At 46.3% G+C, this 12,568-nt stretch overlaps 1 pseudogene; it reads left to right on the plus strand.

Annotated features, from left to right (window-relative positions):
* Positions 1-10,917: 10,917 nt before the first annotated feature.
* Positions 10,918-12,114, plus strand: LOC144312492 (transforming protein RhoA pseudogene; annotated as a pseudogene).
* Positions 12,115-12,568: the final 454 nt, after the last annotated feature.

Raw genomic sequence — 12,568 nt, forward strand, 5'->3', positions numbered from 1 at the left:
AACTTTTCTATGAAGGCAGGCTGGGACGTGAGCAGAAGCTAGAAGGTCACTTGCATGGTCAAGTGAAATTGCGTTACTCTTTTTTAAGATGAGCAGTATTAATGTATGATTGGAGAAGATAGAAGAGAGAGGTGATGTAGGAGACGGAGACGAATTTAGTGATGCAAAGTGAAATTGCTTTTATTTGATTGCAGAGACATTCTGTCTCTGTTTTGAGGTAAGGTCATCATGGTGAGAGTGGGGGCAGGTAAGATATACTAGGGAACGCAGCAGTCATGACTGTTAAAATTAGATATTGACTTGTGTTTCGAAGACATAAACCAAAAGTGAGGCCAACAAGCCTTATTGTGGATTGTTTTAGAGAATAGTTTGACACAGCATTTGGCAAATTTCTTCTGTAAAGGGATGGGCAAGAGAGCAGTTTTGGTTCTGTGAACCATATGGTTTCTGTCGCACTATTCAACTGTGCCCTTGTGGCATGACAGCAGAAATGGACGATACCTGACTGAATGTGGCTATATTCCAATAAAACTACAAAAAGGGAGTGGCCCACCTTTGGTCTGAGGATTGTAGCTTGCCAGCTCCTGTTTTGGCTGCCTGGGTGGGCATGTGAAGGCAGGAGAAATATGGAGAGTAATAGAAAGATCTTTATTTTTCCCCCTAATGAATATAATGGAGTAAAGAGAGGTGCCAAGAGATCAAGGGTGTCTACAAAAGATCTGGGTAGGGATCCCTGGGTGGCGCAGCGGTTTGGCGCCTGCCTTTGGCCCAGGACGCGATCCTGGAGACCGGGGATCGAGTCCCACGTCGGGCTCCCGGTGCATGGAGCCTGCTTCTCCCTCTGCCTGTGTCTCTGCCTCTCTCTCTCTCTGTATGACTATCATAAATAAAAAAAAAAAAAAAAAAAAAAAGGATCTGGGTAACTGTGTCGCGATATGGGCTCAAAGTCAGGCAAGGGGCAGAGTGCGGCCATGAGGGCCATGAGGGCCATGATGGGAAATGAAAAGGGGGAAGGATTGGGAATTCCAGATCCCAGTAAGATTAGAAAATGGCAGGAATGGTGATACCAAAAATTAGCAAGCTGAGAAGAGATTTGTGAAGTTGGGATTGTTCAGAAGTGGTAATAGTAGCATGAAAGGAAAGATGGGTGGAGTGAAGGATGTCTAGAAACTGGGAGGACAGACTGTTGCTTGGACCAGCTACATGTCTCCCAAGAATACTTATGTAAGTAGTGTTGAAGGGGAAGACTAATCCAGGACCTGAGATCTTCAATGAGGAGCGAGCACAAGTCGGCAGATGGCTACAGTGATGGAGGGCATGGGGGTCTGATCATTTGGGCTTCAGTAGAGCTGGAGTTTTTGAGGGAGAAGAGGAGGTGTTTCTGCGAAGAGAGTGAAGGGTACTGACCCCACCTCCAGCCACAGTGGCACGAGGTCTGTGTGTGTGTGGGGGGGAAGGTGGCCACCCCTGAGAGGGCTGTGCGTCAGTTTGTATGCACAGTGAACAGGCAAGAGGTCCTGTTAAATTAAGAAAGGGGAAGGGAACCAAGAAAGGCAAAGGCCAAAACCTTTGGGGAATTTCTTGGTGATGGAGTATGAGTTTCAGGGTCATAGAGGCTGGTCTCTCTAAGAGGATGCTGGGGCTCTAGGAGTACACGGTGCTGAACCCCTTCCTGCAGATACAGGGCATGGGTGGGTAGTGTGGCAGCCTGGAGAAACCAGGCACTGACAGCTCAGGGCAACTGTCCCTTCCTTGATGTATAAACGTAAACGTGTTCAGTTCCTTTTGTCCAAGAAAATATGGCGACCGCATCCCATTAAATTGGGATGACTAGAATTCTGTTTAAATAATACTTTTTTAATACATACTTTTTAAGAATTGAAATTTTTTGAAAATTGAAAAATTTTGAAAATTGAATTGAAAATTTTTATATCTTGCTTAAATTCTGGGTAATTATCTCCTCATAACGTTTCTAGAAGGGAGGCTAAAGGTGTTCCACTCTATGAGGGTTTTCAGCCTTGGGGTGGGGCCAGTCAGACTAGTTGATGGCAGGCAACTCCTGGCCACGGGGAGAAGAGTTGGCTGGGTGGCCCATAGCCTCAGCCCTGAGGAGTCCTCTGAGGGAAATTCTGGGTCTACACAAGAGAATGCATTTTAGAAGTGTCTTCGTGCTCAGGAGAGGGGCATCTGTTAGGACCTGGGCCCTGAGGCTGGTTATCCTTCTACTGGCAGAGCCATCCCTGGTATGTCCAGTAGAATAAGGCCCCGCAGGGGAGGCCACTCCAGGACAGGTTGCTGCCGAGTGCATCCTGGGAAATGGGGCTGGGTTTTGCACCCTCTGAATGGCTATGCTTTAACTCGGCATTTCATCTGCTCACAAAAAGGAGAAGGAAAAAGAACAATGCCATATGATCAACTGATACGGGACACTTTGGGAATGGAAATTAGGCCACATTAATAAAATTTTAATTATATAATTACATTCTTCAGTTGGGTGATTGCCTTAATTGTTCTTAATTTGGGTGAGAAAGATTTTTTTTTTTATGAGCAATTATTGTGAAATTTTATTTACTCTTTGGCGGGCTGTGGGTGAAGGCAGGATGGAATTTAAAACTGTGCATGCAAGGCCTCAGGCTGTCCTGGAAACACTTGCTACTAGACTCTGATAGAATTTACTAAGGAGAACCAGGCCATTTTGATTCTGTGATTTTTCCTCTGTGCAAATAATGTGTGTGTTTGCTGTATTGGGAAAAGACTCTGGAGTTGCACCAAAGATGACTGGGAACCAATTTAAATAATTTGAGGGAATGCTTGGAGGCACTGAAACGTGGAGATGCTTCTAGAACTGCAGAGGCCAGCAGGCTGCTCCCGCTTCCTCCTGGAATGCCACCGCAACAGCACCGTCTGATTGGAGAGCAACACTTTTCATTTACAATTGTAACTGATGTCTGCTGTTGGTTTTCTGCAGAGACTGGAGGTTGCTAATGGGTTCTAAGAAATTGTCAGTTTCGAGTGGTCTGAATTTTATTTTATTTTATTTTATTTTATTTTTTCCTTCATTTTTACATTTTATTTATTTATTTTTATAAATTTATTTTTTATTGGTGTTCAATTTGCCAACATACACAATAACACCCAGTGCTCATCCCATCAAGTGCCCCCCTCAATGCCCGTCTCCCAGTCACCCCCACCCCCCATTCTCCTCCCCTTCCACCACTCCTAGTTCGTTTCCCAGAGTTAGGAGTCTCCCATGTTCTGTCTCCCTTTCTGATATTTCCCACTAATATTCAACAAAGGAGAAAGACTATCCACTGGAAAAAAGACAGTCTCTTCAATAAATGGTGCTGGGAAAATTGGACATCCACATGCAGAAGAATGAAACTAGACCCCTCTCTTGCACCAGACACAAAGATAAACTCAAAATGGATGAAAGATCTAAATGTGAGACAAGATTCCATCAAAATCCTAGAGGAGTGGCCTGAATTTTAAAAGATGCCAGAAATCTCCAAGAAAATGACGTAGAATCGAGAAGCAAAAGGACCGAAGCATTAATTCAACAATTACTTAGCATTTATGAGAAATTTCTTCTTATTCTTAGCTGTTTGCCAAGCATCATTTTAGAAGTTGGGGCAAAGCAGTAATGAAAATGGAGAGATAGCCCTGCCCTCCCAGAGTTTGCAATACGGTGAAGAAAGACAGGCTGTAAGCAGAATAAAGGGGAGGCACGCGGTGTGTTGATAAATGCTGTGGAGAAAAGCAAAGCTGGGAGGGCGAGGAGGGACCCGGGGTGCAGGTCTGTCTAATGCAGGGTGGCCGGGGAGGGCTTTTCCGAGAGGGTGTCTCGGCAGGAGGGTGTTCAGGATGTGAGCTAGTAGGCTGCCGCTAGGCATGGCCCAGACAGGGGAAAGGGCAGGTGCAAAATCTGCGTCTGTGGAGCCTGCTTGGAGAGGCTCATTGCAGCCAAAACACTGAGGCAGGATCGCAGGCCAGCAAGTCTGCAAGCAGGGGGACCCGCTCAGGGGGTACCTGGCTGGTGGGCGCGCAGGAGGCTCAGCCCGCAGGGAGCACGGGCGGCTCTGTAAGAGGACGCCTCACTGGCCTCTACCTCCGAAACTAAGAGTCCATTACGTGGTAATTAATTAAATGTAAATTAAAAAAAAAAGAGAGACCATTGAGATTTTCCAAGTGATCGCCCGTTGGACGAGGGTGCTAACAAATACATGTGGGAGGAGGTGTCAGATTCTGGGGATATTTGTAAGGAGAGCTAGCCAGGTTTGCTGGGAGATGGGGTATGGGAATGAGAGCAACGGAGGAGTTGAGGATAAGGCCGAGGGCCTGAGCTACTCCCGGGATGGAGTTGCCCGGAGTCGCCCTGGGAGGGCTCCGTCCTGGCTCAGTTTGCGCTGCCTCTCAGGCATCCACGCCTCGCAGCCCAGTGGCAGTTGTAGGTTGGGGTCTGGAAGTCGGATGCCTGTGGGGCTCAGGGGTTGAGCATCTGCCTTTGGCTCTGGTCATGGTCCCGGGGTCCCGGGATCCAGTCCCGCATCAGGCCCCCTGCGTGGAGCCTGCTTCTACCTCTGCCTGTGTCTCTGCCTCTCTCTCTCTCTCTCTCTCTCTCTCTGTGTGTCTCATGAATAAGACCTTAAAAAAAAAGTGGGTCTGGAAACCGAGGAGATCTGGGCTGGGGCTGTAAATATGGGCAGAGTCTAAATCCACAGCCTGGATGAGAACACCAATGGAGGGGAGCAGACAAACAACTCAAGTCAAGTAGGATGAAGACTGGGACTTGACCATTGCTCTCAGCGGCCTGGAGGTCCCTGGTGACTTTAACAAACTGGTGGGGGTGGAAAGCCTGATTGCAGGGGACCGGAAAGAGAACGGGAGGGAAGAAATGAGAAATGGTAAGTAATACAATTGCTTTTGCTAGTTTATTATAAAAGACAAGTAGAGAAATAGGGCAGTGGTTGGAAGGGGAAGTGGAGTCATGATTGATTCATTTATTTTTTTGATATGGGAGCAATGACATCGTGTTTGTGAACAACTTAATGGCAAGAGAAGTGATGATGCAGAGGAGAAGGAGGAGAATGGTGAGGCTCCGCCTGGGACTAGGAGGGTCCGGGGAGGGAGGCCAGGGGCGGCCTCTGCTGGGGCTTGGAGCCTTCCCTCTGCGGGGCAGCAGCCAGACTGCGGGTGGGCTCTGTCCCCGTGGAGCGTGGGCTCCTGCGGCTGCTCACGGTGCTGCCGACTGCGTCTGTTGACTCGGGGAGCACTGGGGAAGGGTGCAGGAATCGTGGGGTTGGCCAACGTGCCACACTTACTGTCCATCAGTGAGCCGGGGTTGGACTGGCTCTGACCTGAGATACAGTGGCCGGTGGATGGGGTCAGTGAGCAGGGTCTCCCGTGGCACCCAGCCCACCTCCCAGTGCCATCAGGGTCCCCTCACTGATGTGACCCGGTGCCCGGCCCTACGTGATTCCTGATCCACATGTTCCAGGGTTCTGGTAAACCCTGGCGTGGAGGCGAGGGGGTTGTCCCGAAAGTGCTTGTGTGAATAATGGGCCTGTAAAGTTGTTTTTAGTTTTCTTATTTATTCAATCAGCCCGTATGACATACACAGGTGCAGACGCAGTGTGCCACGATTCATCAGCTCCGCTAACACCCAGTGCTCATCCCACCACGCACCCCTTCATGCCCGTTGCCCAGTGGGTCCCTCCAGGGACCCTCAGTGTGTTTCCTAGAGTAAGAGTCTCTCTTGGGTTTTCTCCCTCTCTGTTGACTTGTAAAGTCAACATCGTTGTTGTTGTTGTTGTTGTTTTAAGGTCCCGGTCGCCCTAGAGTCTGTAATAGACACTCACGGCTGCCCGGCGGCCGCTCCTAAGTGCACCTGCTTCACAGGCCGCACGGTTGCCTCGCAAGAGATTTCCAAATTCCTCCATCCTGTCCCTTCTAATGTCGCTGTCGTTTATGTCACTTCTCCATAAGGTATAATCACCCACTGTTTTATTGTGGCTCTTATGCTTTTGAGCCAAATTTTATCTGTTAGATCGACTAAGAAAAATAGAAAGTTTTCTTTTACCTTCTTCCTTTATTCCTAAATGCCCTTCCTTTCCCTGCGTGGGTCTGAGTTTCCCACCTCTGTCAGTTTCCTTTCTTCTGAAGAATTTCTTTTCAAATTGAACGGGTTGACTGGTGACAGATTCCCTCAATTTTTGTCTGAGCAAGTAATTCCCCTTCGCCTTTGAAACATGATTTCACATTGGGATGCAGAGCTCTAGCTTGGTGTTTTTCTTGCAATACTGTAAACTCCTCTGTTTTTGCACAGCTGATGAGAAGTCCCGTGTGATTCTTATCCTGGTGGCTCTGTCGGCTGCTGTCCTCCCAGTTCTTCCCGTATGTTCTCTTGGACTTTGATTTCTACATTTTGATTATGACATAGCAGGTGTGGAATTATTTTTTAAAGATTTTATTTATTTATTTGAAAGAGAGAGAGAGAGAGCCAAGAAGAGAGGCAGAGGGGAGATGCCAACTCCCCGCTGATGCAGGGCTGGATCCTAGGCCCCCGGGATCATGACCTGAGCTGAAGGCAGACGCTTAACTGACTGAGCCCCCCAGGCGCCCCACAGATGGATATAAATATTGTATTTATTATGTTTAGCGTTCTCTGAACACTTGGATCTGTGGTTTGTCACTAGTTTTAGAAAATTCTTGGCTGTGATATCTTCACACGTTTCTTCTGTTCTTTTCTCTCTTTGCTTCTGGTATTCCCATTACACATATGTTATACCTTTTATAGCTGCCCCATAGTATTGGATATTCTCTTTCCTCATTTTTTTTTTTCAGTCTGGGAGTTTTCTGTTGACATCTCTTCAAGCTTGTTGATGCTCTTCTTGGCTGTGTCCACTCTACGGATGAACCCCTCAGAGGCATCACTCATTTCTGTGACAGTGTTTTTGATTTCTAGCACCACCATTCAGTTCTTCCTTTTCTATCCCTCAGCTTACATGACCCCTATGTTCTTAAACATTACCCACTTTTCCCTTTAGACTCCCTAGCATATTAATCACAGACATTTTAAATTCCCAATCTGATAATTCCAAAATGTCCACCATATGTAAGTCTTGCTCTGGTGCTTGGTTTGCATCTTCAGACAGGTTTTTTTTTTTTTTTTTAAGCTTTAAGTATTTTTTGGCTTTTTAGAATGCCTTGTTAATTTTTTTTTTTGAAAGCTGAACATGCTATATTGGGTAAAAGGAAATGAGGTAAATATGCTCTTACTATGAAGTTTATATTTTTCTGGCTCGGGGTGCAGCTCTTTGTTTACTACGTGCTGTAGTTTCAGGTGTTGGAGGCTAATATTCCCTCTGGTGTCCTTGTTTGTGTTCCCTGATTGTTTCTGAGTTTCCCCACAGACTCCATCAGGAACGGAACCTGAGCCTTGGTGTTCTTCTCAGCTCTAATCTCCTATTATTATAGATGAGCCCTGCTGGTGTGTGGTGGGGGTGTGAGGGGCAGGAAGAAGCCTACCAGTTGTTTATGAGAAAGTCTCAGTATTTTGATGGTCCGGTGTCACAGTGCTGTGACCTTTACACACGCATTTTGGCTCCTTCTTTCTCCCCTGGGTGACGCAGGAGGACTAGAGGTGGCCAAAGTTGGATATTTCCCTTCCTCCTTGCTGGTCAGGCTTGGGTAAACCCCATGTTGGTGAGGATCTACTAAAATAGTTTCCCTTGAGCGCAGACCTTTGTTAATAAGAATGGAAAGCTCTGGGTGCATTTCTAAATGATCACTTTCCCTTTTCCCGCTTGAAGCAGGAGGAGATATTTCTCTGATTTTTTCATGCTGAGAACCTGGTAGAGTTCCTGGAGTTCAAATTCATGAAGGTGTCCCCACCCCATCCCCCAAAAGGTGGGCCCCTGGGAGGTTTTCCTTCCAGCTTGTCCACACTAAGCCTCCAGAAACTGATCGAATCACCCTTTAAGTGTTCCTACCAGGTTCTGGCCATGGCTCCTTCCTGGTAAGCCTTCTTTCTTTGTATTTGCTCATCTCTCTGGATCTGGGCAAATAATTTGACCCATGCCCTGCATTTTCTGATGACTCTAAGAAGAGTTGCTGATCTTGTTTGCTCAGCCTCTTTCTTGTGAGGAGAAGAGCACCAACTTCCAAGCCAAGCTCTTCATTATGTATTCATAATGTATTCATAAATATACAATTAATCAGAGTGTATATTCAGCTTCACTGGAAACTGGAGTCCAAAGACTTTTCTTTCTTTCTTTCTTTTTTTTTTTTAAAGATTTTATTTATTTATTAGAAGGAGAGAGTGAGAGAGAGTGCAGGGGGAGGAACAGAGGGAGAGGGAGAGGCAGACCCCTTGCTGAGCAGGGGACCCGATGCAGGGCTTGATGCCAGGACCCTGAGATCATGACCTGAGCCGCATAACCGACAGAGCCACCCAAGCATCTGTGCAATGACTTTTCAATGGGAAGTGATTCATACCATGAGACTCTAAACCCAAAAGAAAGCAAAGATGGTGTCACCAACAATTCACTGCTTAAAGAAAGAGAAGGAAAACTCTGGGAAACGAACAAGGGGTGGTGGAAAGGGATGTGGGCAGGGGGTGAGGGTGACTGGGTGACGGGCACTGAGGGGGGCACTTGATGGGTTGAGCACTGGGTGTTATTCTATTTGTTGGTAAATTGAACACCAATAAAAAATAAATTAAAAAAATAAATAAAAATTTGAAATGCATTCTCAAAAAAAAAAAAGAGAGAAGGAAGATGGTCATTGGGATGATGTAAAAAGGAAATAAGGAAGAAAAGAATAAGGAAATAAGGAAGAGAAGTTATCAGCTCTGACAGTGGTTTATGATTATATTTTGATCCGAGTGAAGATCTCTTTCCTCCTCTTCTCCTTTCCATCTTGTGTCTTTCTTCCCTCTGCTCCCATCTTCCTCCTTGTCATCCTCACCCTCTGTTCCTTCCTTCTCTTTTTCTTCCTTTGTGTTAACAGTATGGCTTCAGGCACATCAGCCCTTGGCATTGCTCCCAGTGGGAAGACTGCCCTGTTTCAGGCTGGATCTGCTGCAGGTGAGTCAGCCACAGAATGTTGGGGGCCCCTTGACGCTCACATTGAAGCCTGTACTCGACCTTTTACATAATGAGTCAGGTGAACTCTGCCATGATTTTTACTGCACATTTTTTTTCTTTAAGCAAGTGAGTGTGAACATGGCAGGGGAGGGGCAGAGGGAGAGCGAGAGAGAGAATCTCAAACCAAATCCCCGCTGAGTGTGAAGCCCAACACAGGGCTCAATCTCATGGCCCTGAGATCATGACCTGAGCTGAAATCAAGAGTCAGACACTTAGCTGACTGAATCACCCAGGCGCCCAGTGCCTTTTATTTTTGTGAACAGCAGGGCAGCCAGAGGGTGGCTTGGATCTCATGAATTGTCTCTACAGGTTCCTACTTGAGCCCACAAGTAGGATGATTTACTTACTTACCTGGTGTTGAAGACAACTGTTGTAGGAGGCTGGTTAGAAGCTACCAAATATCCTCTCCACCTACCATGTTAGAGTTGATGGAAGTGCTTTTCACTGGTTTTGTTTGCTATGTTTATTCTCTTGGGAAACATTTTAATTCCTTAATTTTCATGCAGCTTTTGCTGTAGATAGAGTGAACGGCTAAGCCCTTCTTTTTGGCTTCTATGGGGGGAGTTATCAGGACAACTCCCACAGCCTAGAGAGTCAGCAGCCTAGGGCTTTTGAGGTAGCAGTCTCATGCCTGTGTGGAGCCCTGCCCAGGGCTGGATAACAGACGAAGCCATAACAGTTTGTCCAGGGACTATAGATGGGTGTCTTACCACATTGGTGATGCTGTTAATGCTGAGCTATGCACATCTCCTTAGAATCTCAGTTACTGGGGTAACTGTTTCGTGGGGGCTGTAAACCTATAAAGGTTAGGGAATTATTATATGACCCTTAGCCCTCCAAAGATCCCAAGAGTCTACTTATAAGGTCAGGAATAACTACTTTCACTCTGTCCCAGTCTAGTCAGTTTGCTCAGAGTTTAGAGAAATCTGTAAATGCAGTAAAAAGCATGCAAGACCCTTTAGAAAACAGTGAAAAGCAAGGACATGGCATTGACCTTGGGTGGAAGAGAACAGTGGCAGATATGTCTTGCAAAGGAGCATAGAAAGAAGGGCCATCCTTGGCATAGAATGTATAAAGATGGCAAATGAGGCTTGTGAAGAGGGACAAACAATGCCTGTGCTAATGGGAAGGAACCTGGATGTCATTAGTTGGACTGGAGTCATGTTTAGGTGAAGGTAGCTCAGAAGGAAAGAGGCAAGGCTGTATCCTCAGGATTTAGCATCTCTATCTCAGGCCTAATTGGCTTTAAGGCCATTGACTTGGGGCACCTGGGTGGCTCAGCAGTTGAGCATCTGCCCTCGGCCCAGGGCATGATTCCAGGGTCCTGGGATCGAGTCCCACATCGGGGTCCCTGCATGGAGCCTGCTTCTCCCTCTGCCTGTGTCTCTGCCTCTCTGTCTGCATCTCTCATGAATAAATAAATAAAATCTTTTAAAAAAAATAAAATAAAGCCATTGACTTAGCAGCCAGATGGCTGGAGTTTGAAACCCTGTTGTGCTGTTGACTAACTGTTTGAATTTGGGAAGGTCACTTAACCATTCTGCACTGAGAGATGTTATAAGAATGAAATGAGGCTCCCCGCCCGCCGCCCGCCGTCGTCCGTGGGTTCTCTCGTTAGTTGGCCGCGGTCTTCTCAGCCACCCGCCCCAGTCTCCAACTCGCGGACAGGCCACTCGGCGCAGAGAGGCCGGACTGCGAGTTGTCGCCTGAGTGCCTACATCTGAGAAGTTAAAGGCACTTGTAGAACTTCTGCCACACAGCCCGTGGGGCTTGCAGCACATTCGTAAGCATGACTGCCATCCGGAAGAAACGTGATTGTTGGTGATGGAGCCTGTGGTAAGACTTGTTTGCTCATCGACTTTAGCAAGGACCAGTTCCCAGAGGTGTATGAACCCATAGTGTTTGAGAACTATGTGGCAGATATTGAAGTTGATGGAAAGCAGGTAGAGTTGGCTTTGTGGGATGCAGCTGGGCAGGAAAATTATGATCGCTTGAGGCCTCTCTCCTATCCAGGCACTGATGTTATACTGATGTGTTTCTCTATTGACAGCCCTGATAGCTTAGAAGACATCCCAGAAAAATGGACCCCAGAAGTCAAGCACTTCTGTCCCAACGTGCCCATCATCCCGGTTGGCAACAAGAAGGATCTTCGGAATGATGAGCACACAAGGCGGGAGCTAGCCAAGATGAAGCAGGAGCCGGTGAAACCGGAAGAAGGCAGAGATATGGCAAACAGGATTGGTGCTTTTGGGTACATGGAGTGTTCAGCAAAGACCAAAGATGGAGTGAGGGAGGTTTTTGAAATGGCCACGAGAGCTGCTCTGCAAGCCAGACGTGGGAAGAAAAAATCTGGGTGCCTTGTCTTGTGAAACCCTGCTGCAAGCACAGCCCTCGTGCGGTTAATCTTGAAGTGCTGTTTATTAATCTTAGTGTATGATTACTGGCCTTTTTCATTTATCTATAATTTACCTAAGATTACAAATCAAAAGTCATCTTGCTACCAGTATTTAGAAGCCAACCATGATTATTAATGATGTCCAACCCACCTGACCACCGAGGTCCTCCTGACACTGCTCTAACAGCCCTCCTCTGCACTCCCACCTGACACACCAGGCGCTAATTCAAGGAATTTCTTAACTTCTTGCTTCTTTCTAGAAAGATAAACAGTTGGTAACTTTTGTGAATTAGGCTGTAACTACTTTATAACTAACATGTCCTGCCTGTCATCTGTCAGCTGCAAGGTACTCTGGTGAGTCCCTACTTCAGAGCTTTACTCCTTAACAGATTTTATTGGCATAGCTCTGTGATGGTCATCCAGTTTTTTTGAAAATGTGCTTATCCAGAAAGGCTCAAGTCCATGCAGCTGTGGCAGAGTTACAGTTCTGTGGTTTCATGTTAGTTACCTTATAGTTACTGTGTAATTAGTGCCACTTAATGTATGTTACCAAAAAATAAATCTATCCACCCCAGACTAGATGTAGTATTTTTTGTATAATTGGATTTCCTAATACTGATATTTGTCATCCCTGCAGAAAGTATATTGGTTTTTTTAAAAAAGAAAGTGTATTTGAAAATAAAGTCAGATGGAAAATTCGTTTTTAAAATTCCCGTTTTGTCAGTTTCTCTGATAAAAGATGGCCCGTTTCACCTGTTTTCAACCCCACATATCCCAGTACCCTTCCCCAGAGCTGGGCTAAATAAATAAGAATTTGGTTTCATGCCTGAGACACTCAGACACTTCAAAAGGTGGCATAACCTCTCACCTGGACTGCAGGGTCTGGCTCTAGTTCACAGTGCTTTTTCCTCACTGTATCCAGGTTCCCTACCAGAGGAGCCACCAGTTCTCTTGGGTGGCACTCAATTTCTTCTCTCCAGCTGACTAAACTTTTTTTCTGTACCAGTTAATTTTTCCAACTACTAATAGA

Source organism: Canis aureus, chromosome 4, assembly GCF_053574225.1.
Source record: "Canis aureus isolate CA01 chromosome 4, VMU_Caureus_v.1.0, whole genome shotgun sequence".
Taxonomy (NCBI): Eukaryota; Metazoa; Chordata; class Mammalia; order Carnivora; family Canidae; genus Canis; species Canis aureus.